Consider the following 11,995-nt stretch of genomic DNA (forward strand, 5'->3'; position numbering starts at 1 on the left):
TCCTGGAAAGGAATTTGCTTGTTTTCCTTCCTGGTTCTTGATCATCATCTGCATATAATCTACATTTTTGACACTCGTCTTTATATCATGTAGGAATTCTTTCATAAGGAGCTCAAGATCTGATGGTATTTGAGATGAATAAGGAGATTATGGCTCTTGATATGAATAAGAAAGAGATGATGGTTCTTGATATGAATAGAAAGATGGTGGCTCTTGGTATGGGTAGAAAGATGATGGTTCTTGATATGAATATTGAGATGGTAGTTCTTGATATGAATATGGAGGTGGTGGCTCTTGATAGTTGGAACATGGAGCATTGAAGTCTCTTTGGTTTTGACCTTGCCAACCAAAATTTGGATAGCTCCTCCATCCACCATAATATGAATCACTACTCAAGTGTGAGTAGTAACCCATGTGATCTCTCTCCATTATTTTTCCTTAGCACAAAACACCAAACAGAATTAAACGCACCATGTGGTAAACAGGAAAGCAAAGAAAACAAAACAGAATTTTTTTTAAAATAGATTTTAATAAAATTAAAAATAAAACGCCTAATCTAAGCAATCAAACAACTAATAGTTGTTAATCACTATCAATCACCGGCAACGGCGCCAAAAACTTGGTGGTGAATTATTTCTAACCACAGACTAACCGACAAGTGCACCGGATCGTACCAAGTAATACCTCAGGTGAGTGGTGCACGAAGTTGTGATCATCAACAATGGCGCCAAAGACTTGGTAGCGCTCTCAAACGTGAATCACACTTTGTCACAACTTCGCACAACTAACCAGCAAGTGCACTGGGTCGTCCAAGTAATAAACTTTACGTGAGTAAGGGCCGATCCCACAGAGATTGTTGGTATGAAGCAAGCTATGGTCATCTTGTAAATCTCAGTCAGGCAGATTATAATGGTTATAAAGGTTTTCAAAAATTAATAATAAATAAAGCATAAAATAAAGATAGAGATACGTATGTAAATCGTTGGTGGGAATTTCAGATAAGTGTATGGAGATGCTTTGTCCCTGTTGAATCTCTGCTTTCCTACTACATTCCTTCAATCCTTCATACTCCTTTCCATGGCAAGCTGTATGTAGGGCATCACCGTTGTCAATGGCTACTTCCCATTCTCTCAGTGAAAATGGTCCAAATGCTCTGTCACAGCACGGCTAATCATCTGTTGGTTCTCGATTATGTCGGAATAGAATCCATTGATTCTTTTGCGTCTATCACCACGCTCAACAATCGCGAGTTTGAAGCTCATCACAGTCATTCAATCCCTGAATCCTACTCGGAATACCACAGACAAGGTTTAGACTTTCCAGATTCTCAAGAGTGACCGCCAATAATTCTAGCTTATACCACGAAGATTCTGATTAAGAAATCCAAGAGATAATCGCTCGTCTAACGTAGAACGGAAGTGGTTGTCAGGCACGCGTTTATAGGTGAGAATGATGATGGATCATCACATTCATCATGTTGAATTGCAATGAATATTTAGAATAAGAATAAGCTGAATTGAATAAAAGATAGTAGTAATTGCATTAAAACTCGAGGTACAGCAGAGCTCCACACCCTTAATCTATGGTGTACAGAAGCTCCACCGTTGAAAATACATAAGTGATAATGGTCCAGGCATGGTCGAATGGCCAGCCCCCAAATGTGATATGAATTAGAAAATAAGGAAAAGGACCCCTTAATACAATAGTAAAAAGTCCTATTTATACTAGACTAGCTACTAGGGTTTACAAAAATAAGTCTAAGTGCAGAAATCCACTTCCGGGGCCTACTTTGATGTGTGCTTGGGCTGAGCTTGAGCTTTACATGTGCAGAGGCTTCTCTTGGAGTTAAACGCCAAGTTGTAACGTGTTTTTGGCGTTTAACTCTGGTTTGTGACGTGTTTCTGGCGTTTTACTCCAGAATGCAGCATGGAACTGGAGTTGAACGCCAGTTTGCATCGTCTAAACTCGAAAAAAGTATGAATAATTATATATTGATGGAAAGCCCTGGATGTCTACTTTTCAAAGCCGTTGAGAGCGTGCCATTTGGAGTTTTGTAGCTCCAGAAAATCCATTTCAAATACAGGGAGGTCAGAATCCAACAGCATCAGCAGTCCTTTTTCAGCCTAAATCAGATTTTTGCTCAGGTCCCTCGATTTCAGCCAGAAAATACCTGAAATCATAGAAAAACACACAAAATCATAGTAAAGTCCAGAAATGTGAATTTTGCATAAAAACTAATGAAAACATCCCTAAAAGTAGCTAGATCCTACTATAAACTACCTAAAAACGATGCCAAAAAGCATATAAATTATCTGCTCATCACAACACCAAACTTAAATTGTTGCTCGTCCCCAAGCAACTGAAAATCAATTAGGATAAAAAGAAGAGAATATACTATAAATCTCAAAACATCAATGAATATTAGTTCTAACTAGATGAGCGGGACTTGTAGCTTTTTGCTTCTGAACAGTTTTGGCATCTCACTTTATCCTTTGAAGTCTAGAATGATTGGCATCTATAAGAACTCAAAATTCAGATAGTGTTATTGATTCTCCTAGTTAAGTATGTTGATTCTTGAACATAGCTACTTTAATGAGTCTTGGCCGTGGCCCTAAGCACTTTGTTTTCCAGTATTACCACCGGATACATAAATGCCACAGACACATGACTGGGTGAACCTTTTTAGATTGTGACTCAGCTTTGCTAAAGTCCCCAGTTAGAGGTGTCCAGAGCTCTTAAGCACACTATTTTGCTTTGGATGACGACTTTAACCACTCAGTCTCAAGCTTTTCACTTGGACCTACATGCCACAAGCACATGGTTAGGGACAGCTTGATTTAGTCGCCTAGGCCTGGATTTATTTCCTTGGACCCTCCTATCCATTGATGCTCAAAGCCTTGAATCCTTTTTACCCTTGTCTTTTGGTTTTAAGGGCTATTGGCTTTTTGCTTGCTTTTTCTTTTTCTTTCTAATTTTTTTGCCACTTTTTTTCGCAAGCTTCTTCTTTTTCACTGCTTTTTCTTGCTTCAAGAATCAATTTTATGATTTTTCAGATTATCAATAACATTTCTCTTTTTCATCATTCTTTCAAGAGCCAACAATTTTAATATTCATAAACAACAAGATAAAAAATATGCATTGTTCAAGCATTCATTCAGAAAATAAAAAGTATTATCACCACATCAATATAATTAAACTAATTTCAAGGATAAATTCGAAACTCATGTACTTCTTGTTCTTTTATATTAAAAACATTTTTCATTTAAGAGAGGTGAATGACTCATGGATTTATTCATAGCCTTAAGACATAGACTAAACACTAATGATCATGCAGTAAAGACACAAATATAGATAAACATGATGCTTAAAACCGAAAAATAGAGAAATAGGAACAAGGAAGTTAAGGAATGAGTCCACCTTAGTGATAGTGGCGTCTTCTTCTTGAAGGACCAATGATGTCCTTGAACTCCTCTATGTCTCTTCCTTGCCTTTGTTGCTCCTCCCTCATAGCTCTTTGATTTTCTATAATCTCATGGAGAATGATGGAGTGCTCTTGGTGCTCCACCCTTAATTGGTTCATATCATGACTCAATCCTTCTAGAGAAGTGTTGAGTTGTTCCCAATAGTTGTTTAGAGAAAAGTGCATCCCTTGAGGCATCTCAGTGATTTCTTAATGATGAGCTTCCTCGTGCGTCTCTTGAGATCCATGGATGGCCTCTCTTGTTTGCTCCATCCTCTTCTTAGTGATGGGCTTGTCCTCTTCAATGAGGGTGTCTCCTTCTATGACAACTCCAGCTAAGTAGCATAGATGGCAGATAAGATGAGGAAAAGCTAACCTTGCCATGGTGGAGGACTTTTCGGCTACTTTGTAGAATTCAAGAGAGATGACTTCATGAACTTCTACTTCCTCTCCAATCATGATGCTATGGATCATGATGGCCTGATCCACAGTAACTTCGAATCGGTTGCTAGTGGGGATGATGGAGTGTTGGATGAACTCCAACCATCCTCTAGCCACAGGCTTAAGGTCCAGTCTTCTCAGTTGAACCGGCTTGCCTTTTGAGTCTCTTTTCCATTGAGCTCCTTCCACACATATGTCCATAAGGACTTGGTCCAACCTTTTATCAAAGTTGACCCTTCTAGTGTAAGGGTGTGCATCTTCTTGCATCATAGGCAAGTTGAATGCTAACCTTACATTTTTCAGACTGAAATCTAAGTATTTTCCCCGAACCATTGTAAGATAATTCTTTGGATTCAGGTTTATACTTTGATCATGGTTCCTAGTGATCCATGCATTGGCATAGAACTCTTGAACTATTAAAATTCTGACTTGTTGAATGGGGTTGGTCAGAACTTCCCAACCTCTTCTTTGGATCTCATGTCGGATCTCCAGATACTCATTTTTCTTGAGCATGAAGGGGACCTCAGGGATCACCTTCTTCTTGGCCACAACTTCATAGAAATGGTCTTGATGGACCTTTGAGATGAATCTCTCCATCTCCCATGACTCGGAGGTGGAAGCTTTTGTCTTCCCTTTCCCTTTTCTAAAGGTTTCTCCGGCCTTAGGTGCCATAAGTGGTTATAGAAAAACAAAAAAAGCTATGCTTTTACCACACCAAATTTAGAATGTTGCTCGTCCTCGAGCAAAAGAAGAAAGAAGAGAAGAAGAAGAAGAAAAAAATGGAGGAGAGGGAGAGAGGTGTGTATTCGGCCAAGGGGGAGAAGAGAGGGTTGTGTTGTGTGAAAATGAAGAATGATAGAGGGGTTTATATAGTGGAGGGAGAGGGGTTAAGGTTCGGCCATATTGGGTGGGTTTGGGTGGGAAAGGGATTTTGAATTTGAAGGTAGGTGGGGTTTATGGGAAAGAGTGGATGGATGTGAGTGGTGAAGAGGTGATGGGGAAGAGAGATTAAGGTGATTGGTGAAGGGTTTTTGGAGAAGAGTGTTATTGGATTGTGTGAAGAAGAGAGAAGGTAAATTGAGGTAGGTAGGGATCCTGTGGGGTCCACAGATCCTGAGATGATCCTGTGGGATCCACAGATCCTGAGGTGTCAAGGATTATCATCCCTGCACCAATGAGGTGTGTAAAATGCCCTCTGCATGCAATCCTGGCATTTAACTCCAGATTGATGCTTGTTTCTGGCGTTAAACGCCAGTTCTCTGCTTGTTTTGGGCGTTCAACGCCAGTCTGCAGCATGTTTCTGGCGTTGAACGCCAATTCCATGCTTGTTTCTGGCGTTTAACGCCAGCTCTCCTCAGAATGTAATCCTGGAATTTAAATGCCAGATTGTTGCTTGTTTCTGGCGTTCAACACCAAATTCATGCTCTGTTCTGGCGTTGAATGCCAGCCAGATGCTCCTTACTGGCGTTCAAATGCCAGTAAGCTCTTCCTTTAGGGTGTGCTGTTTCTTCTGTTGTTTTTTATTCTGTTTTTAATTTTAGTATTTGTTTTGTGACTCCACATGATCATGAACCTTATAAAACATAAAATAAAAAATAAAATAAAAATAAATTAGATAAATAAAAATTGGGTTGCCTCCCAATAAGCGCTTCTTTAATGTCATTAGCTTGACAGTGTGCTCTCATGGAGCTTCACAGGTGATCAGGTCAATGTTGTGGACTCCCAACACCAAACTTAGAGTTTGAATGTGGGGGTTCAATACCAAACTTAGAGTTTGGTTGTGGCCTCCCAACATTAAACTTAGAGTTTGATTGTGGGGGCTTTGTTTGACTCTGTATTGAGAGAAGCCTTTCATGCTTCCTCTCCATGGTTGTAGAGAAATATCCTTGAGCTTTAAACACAAGGTAGTCCCTATTTAATTGAAGGACTAGCTCTCCTCTGTCAATATCAATCACAGCTCCTGCTGTGGCTAGGAAGGGTCTTCCAAGGATGATGCATTCATCCTCCTCCTTTCTAGTGTCTAAGATTATGAAATCAGTAGGGATGTAAAGACCTTTAACCTTTACTAACACGTCCTCTACCAATCCATAAGCTTGTCTTACTGACTTGTCTGCCATCTGTAATGAGAATGTGGCAGCCTGTACCTCAAAGATCCCTAGTTTCTCCATTATAGAGAGTGGCATAAGATATATACCTGACCCTAGGTCACATAGAGCTTTCTCAAAGGTCATGGTGCCTATGGTACAGGGTATTAGGAATTTACCAGGATCTTGTTTTTTTTGAGGTAAAGTTTGCTGAACCCATGTATCTAGTTCACTAATGAGCAAGGGAGGTACATTTTCCCAAGTCTCATTACCAAACAACTTGGCATTCAGCTTCATGATAGCTCCTAGATATTAAGCAACTTGCTCTCCAGTTACGTCTTCATCCTCTTCAGAGGAAGAATAGTTTTTAGAGCTCATGAATGGCAGAAGGAGGTTTAAAAGAATCTCTATGGTCTCTATATGAGCCTTAGATTCCTTTAGGTCCTCAATAGGGAACTCCTTCTTGTCTGGGAGACGTCCCATGAGGTCTTCCTCATTGGAATTCACATCCTCCCCTTCCTCTCTAGGTTCGGCCATTTTGATTATATCAATGGCCTTGCATTCTCTTTTTGGATTTTCTTCAGTATTGCTTGGGAGAGTACTAGAAGGAGTTTCAGTGATTTTCTTACTCAGCTAGCCCACTTGTGCCTCCAAATTTTTGATGGAGGACCTTGTTTCACTCATGAAACTTAAAGTGGCCTTAGACAGATCAGAGACTATATTTGCTAAGCTAGAGGAGCTCTGCTCAGAATTCTCTGTCTGTTACTGAGAAGATGATGGAAAAGGCTTGCTATTGTTAAGCCTGTTTCTTCCACCATTATTAAAGCCTTGTTGAGGCTTCTGTTGATTCTTCCATGAGAAATTTGGATAATTTCTCCATGAGAAATTATAGGTGTTTCCACAAGGTTCACCCATGTAATTTACCTCTGCGATTGCAGGGTTCTCAGGATCATATGTAACACCCTACCATACAGAGTCTTATGCTTAAGTCATAATTCAGAGATGGCAAGGTATTACGACCTCTAAAATAAAAATTTAGTACGTATAGTAGTATGAATGATTGATTATAACTAGGAGCCTTTGTAGAAAAAGGGGTAAACAAAAATCGCAACTCAAAAGCGCATCACTCCGATCGATAACGTAATGAATAAGGATAACCAACGCGAGATTATATATATACAAGGAGTGTCAAAACAGGAATATCAAGACTCAAGATTCGGCTGCGAAGATAACCGGTCCGAGCATAGCAATATATACATATGATAAAATAAGGAAAACCCCAAAGGAAACCCAAAGGGACACAAATACATAAAACCTATTCTCCAAAATCTCCCAAAAGAGGAGTCATCACAGTTTGTATTATTTAATGGAGATAAAAGTATCTAAGCAAAATATATAAACTAAGCAGAGTCCCCAAGAACAAGGAATCTTCGCAAATCTAGAAGTCTCCAGCATGCCTCAGCGGGAAACCTCACGTCCTGCATCTGAAAACCACAAAATCCGCATGGGTGAGAACCAGAGGTCCCCAGCATGGTAACAGCTTCCACATATATAATACATAATAATAGAGGAAAGCCAAAGGCAATCCTAGAACTTCCTCCAGATAATATCAAAGCTTATAAACAAGCCTAACCATATAAGGGCATCTGACTAAAGATTCTTCAGTCTAACTAATACTTCCCTTTCCAATTCCTTCTCACCTCCCACCCACCAGCAGGAGTATAATGTAACAAACACAGTTATATCATGCAAGAATATACAAATAGGAGCAGTTAAGACATTTAAACAATTAGCAAGTAATATGCAGTCAAATAGGCAATCTCAAACAATTCACATAGTATGCATATGATGAATGCCTGTCCCTAGTGGCCGATGATATCATCTTGTCGGTTATAGAGCCAACCCGACAAGTCCTGGTCGCTAACCATTGGACTGTCCCTCTGTCGTGCATCCCCAAACTCGAGTTATACTCGTTATAAACTTGATCATAAACATGATCCATATCCATCACCCTCACTGGTGAATATTTACGGGGGTTCGAGCTCATCCGGGCCTTTCACAGTGCCCGGCCACACTTACGACATAGGGTTAACAGAGCTTTGAGTCTCAACCTGGAGCACGTGGTGGCTAGCCACTGCTACTACCCAAGGAAACTCGTACCTCAGATAGTGGAAGTGCAATTTCACAATTATCAATAATTCAGCATCAACATGCATGAATTCTCATCCATGGATCAACATCCATATCAGCCATTCCGGCTCACGGTTCAATCCAGAACCAGCCAATATTCATAGCATACACAGCTATTCCGGCTCACGGTTAAATCCATAACCAGCCATTTCATTAACAATTATAGCCTTTCGGCCCATGGCATCACAAGCACTTCCACCACCATCCTCCGCATCTCACATAATCATCTTGATCCTCATTGATCATTCATATTCCCCTTGCTTCACTCGCAAGTTACCTCATTCACTAGCCCCTTTTTAATAGCTAGATATGCCATAATGATTTAAGACATAAATGGTGAGATCGGAGGCTTAGAAGTATGAGATTTGGCTTTTAAAACTCAAAAATCAACTTTGGGATGAAAACAGGGCCGCGCGTACGCGCACTCCACGCGCACGCGTGGATGGCCTCAAAACTCATCGACGCGTAAGCGTCATGCACGCTAACGCGTGGATTCCAAACTTGCCCATCGGCGCGCACGCGTCAACCACGCGTACGCGCGGGTGTTCTCGTGCCCCAGGCACAACACCGGCACAGTTCTGGCATAACTCTCGGGAAAATGGCTGGGCATTGGGTGCAGCACAATCGGCGCGCCCGCGCACATCACGCGTACGCGTGGATGGCACTTTTCGGAAGATCGGCGCGTACGCGCCAGGTGCGCCCACGCGCAAGGGGTCATTCTGCTAAAAATTTTCTAAGTTAAAAGCTGCAGAATTTCACAGATCTAGACCCCAATCTTCCGACGGACATAACTTCCTCATTTTAAATCGTTTTTTACCCGTTCTTCGAACGGCATGGACATCCCGGATCCAATTTCATTTCTAAACAGATTTGGTACAAAACGGAGACCCGTAGTCCAAGTTATGTCCCGTCAAAGTATGCCCAAAAACCATATTTTCATACAAAACCACAATATGCCGTTTTCAAAACAAATCATTTTCAACTCCTTTCAAAGTCAATCAAAACATGCCAATTTCATCCCTTTTCTTTGAAAACAATCAAAATGTATCAAATTCATCATCAAGCCTCCTCAACTCACACATTGACACATTACCACAATTACCAAAATCACTATCACATCATTTTACCCCCACTTCACCCAAGTGGCTCAAACTCAAACATATTGACATATCATATACTATTACTCATGCCAATTCTCGACAACATCAATTCCAATAAACCATCATTGTACATAATCAATATCATACTCACCATCCACATGGTTCAACCCACAATTCAACCATAACCAATCATCAAGCATATATCACAACATGCATATTTCTCATACATCACACCACCAAGGCATCAATAATCATCATCACATATATGACCACATCATACATCTCAATCATTTAACAACATCAACCATTCAATGCCTATCTTAGGGCCTCTAGCCTAAGTATTTCCTACCACATTACATATTAGATACGGGAAACCGAAACCATACCTTAGCCGAATTTCCCAAGCTCCACCGGAGCACTTCCAAACCACTTATCCACAAGCTCTCAAGGCCTCAACACCTTCAAGAACAGATTTTTCACCACCAAACCCTTTCCAAGCTTTTCAAGGTCACCAATCAAGCTCCAATATACACATATACACAACCTAAGCCACAACCATCATACCCATACACAACATCTCAAAACCCAAACATCATAAAACAACAAAATACACTAGAGTTGAGAATCTTACCACACCCAAGGTCCAAGGAGACAAGATTAACCTTCTCCTTCAAGAGAGTTGGGTCCTATAACATCAAAGAACCCAAAATCTCAACATTTCATCCATGAAATTCGAAAATAGGGGCTGAAGTTTTGAACAGCATAGTGTGGCTTACCTCAAGATTGATTGTATGGGTTTTGTAGAGCTCTCCGCGGTGAACGCGTGGCCGCAAACAGGGCGGCAATCGGAGCTCTAGATCAAAAGTTATGGTGATTTGAAGATCAAGTGAGAGAGAGAAGTTGAGAGAATGTTCTTCCTCCCTCTCTTTCTAATTTCAGCTTGTGTGTGTAACAAATGAGGAGAGAGAGTGCTGAAAACTAGGGTTTTTGTTAAGTTATGTTGGGCCAAGGGCCCACTTTGGGTCCGTTTGGCCCGGTTTGGCCCGTTCGGTCCAATCTTGGTCCGAATTCTATAAAATTGGTACCAAAATTCTCGTCTCAGTCTCCTCTATCACATTTAGCCATAAAAATCACATTTTAGGCTTTCTAGAATAAATTCTCATTTATGGGTTAATTAGCCGTTAATTAACCGGGTTTTACATCATAGGCTTCTTCTTCAGAAGATGCCTCTTTAGTACTGTTGGATGCATTTTGTCATCCATTCAGACTTTGAGAAATCATGTTGACTTGCTGAGTCAACATTTTATTCTGAGCCAATATGGCATTCAGAGTATCAATCTCAAGAACTCCCTTCCTTTGAGGCGTCCCATTATTCACAGAATTCCTCTCAGAAGTGTACATGAATTGGTTATTTGCAACCATGTCAATAAGTTCTTGAGTTTCTGTAGGTATTTTCTTTAGGTGAATGGATCCACCTGCAGAATGGTCCAGTGACATCTTAGAGAACTCAGATAGATCATAATAGAATATATCCAGAATGGTCCACTCTGAAAGCATGTCAGAAGGACACCTTTTGGTCATCTACTTGTATCTTTCCCAAGCTTCATAGAGGGATTCACCATCTTTCTGTTTGAAGGTCTGAACATCCACTCTAAGCTTGCTTAGCTTTTGAGGAGGAAAGAACTTAGCCAAGAAGGCCGTGACCAGCTTATCCCAAGAGTCCAGGCTATCTTTAGGTTGTGAGTCCAACCATGTTCTAGCTCTGTCTCTTACAGCAAAAGGGAAAAGCATGAGCCTGTAGACTTCAGGATCTACTCTATTAGTCTTAATAGTCTCACAGATCTGCAAGAACTCAGTCAAAAATTGATAGGGATCCTCTGATGGAAATCCATAGAACTTGCAGTTCTGTTGCATTAGAGCAACTAGTTGAGGTTTCAGCTCAAAATTATTTGCTCCAATGGCAGGGATTGAGATGCTTCTTCCATCAAATTTGGAAGTGGGTGTAGTATAATCACCAAGCATCCTCCTTGCATTATTGTTGTTGGGCTCGGCTGCCGTATCCTTTTCTTGTTCGAAAATTTCAGTAAGGTTGTCTCTGAATTATTGTATTTTAGCTTCTTTTAATTTCCTCTTCAGAGTCCTTTCAGGTTCAGGATCAGCTTCAACAAGAATGCCTTTTTCCTTGTTCTTGCTCATATGAAAGAGAAGAAAATAAAGAAAATCTGGAATTCTCTATGTCACAGTATAGAAATTCTTTTATGTGAGTAGAAGAATAAGAGAATAAAAGAAGAAAAAGGTAAGAATCCAAACACAAGAGGGAAGAGTGAGTTCAAATTCTTGAGTAGAAGAGAGGTGTTAGTAGATAAATAAATAGATAGAAGAAGATGAGAGACAGACTTTTCGAAATTAATTTTGAAAAAGGGTTAGTGATTTTCGAAAATTAAGAGAAGAAATAAAATTAAAATTAAAATTTGAAACAATTAATTAATTAAGAAAATTTTTGAAAAGGAGGGAAGTGATTTTCGAAAATTAGAAAGAGAACGTAGTTAGGTGGTTTTGAAAAAGATAAGAGATAAATAAAAAATCAATTAGTTAGTTGAAAAAGATTTGAAAATCAATTTTGAAAAGATAAGAAGTTAGAAAAGATATTTTGAAATCAAATTTGAAAAAGATATAATTTGAAAAAAAAGATATTTTGAAAAGATATAATTGAAAAAGAT

The 11,995-nt window shown here is 39.8% G+C and overlaps 1 non-coding gene across 1 annotated transcript; it reads left to right on the forward strand.

Annotated features, from left to right (window-relative positions):
- The first annotated feature begins 10,826 nt into the window (after positions 1-10,826).
- On the forward strand, positions 10,827-10,934 carry LOC130972546 (small nucleolar RNA R71). Its single transcript, XR_009083709.1, has one exon. It is a non-coding gene; the product is annotated as a small nucleolar RNA R71 (small nucleolar RNA).
- Positions 10,935-11,995: the final 1,061 nt, after the last annotated feature.

The sequence above is a fragment of the Arachis stenosperma genome, chromosome 3 (genome assembly GCF_014773155.1).
Source record: "Arachis stenosperma cultivar V10309 chromosome 3, arast.V10309.gnm1.PFL2, whole genome shotgun sequence".
In the NCBI taxonomy this organism is placed as follows: Eukaryota; Viridiplantae; Streptophyta; class Magnoliopsida; order Fabales; family Fabaceae; genus Arachis; species Arachis stenosperma.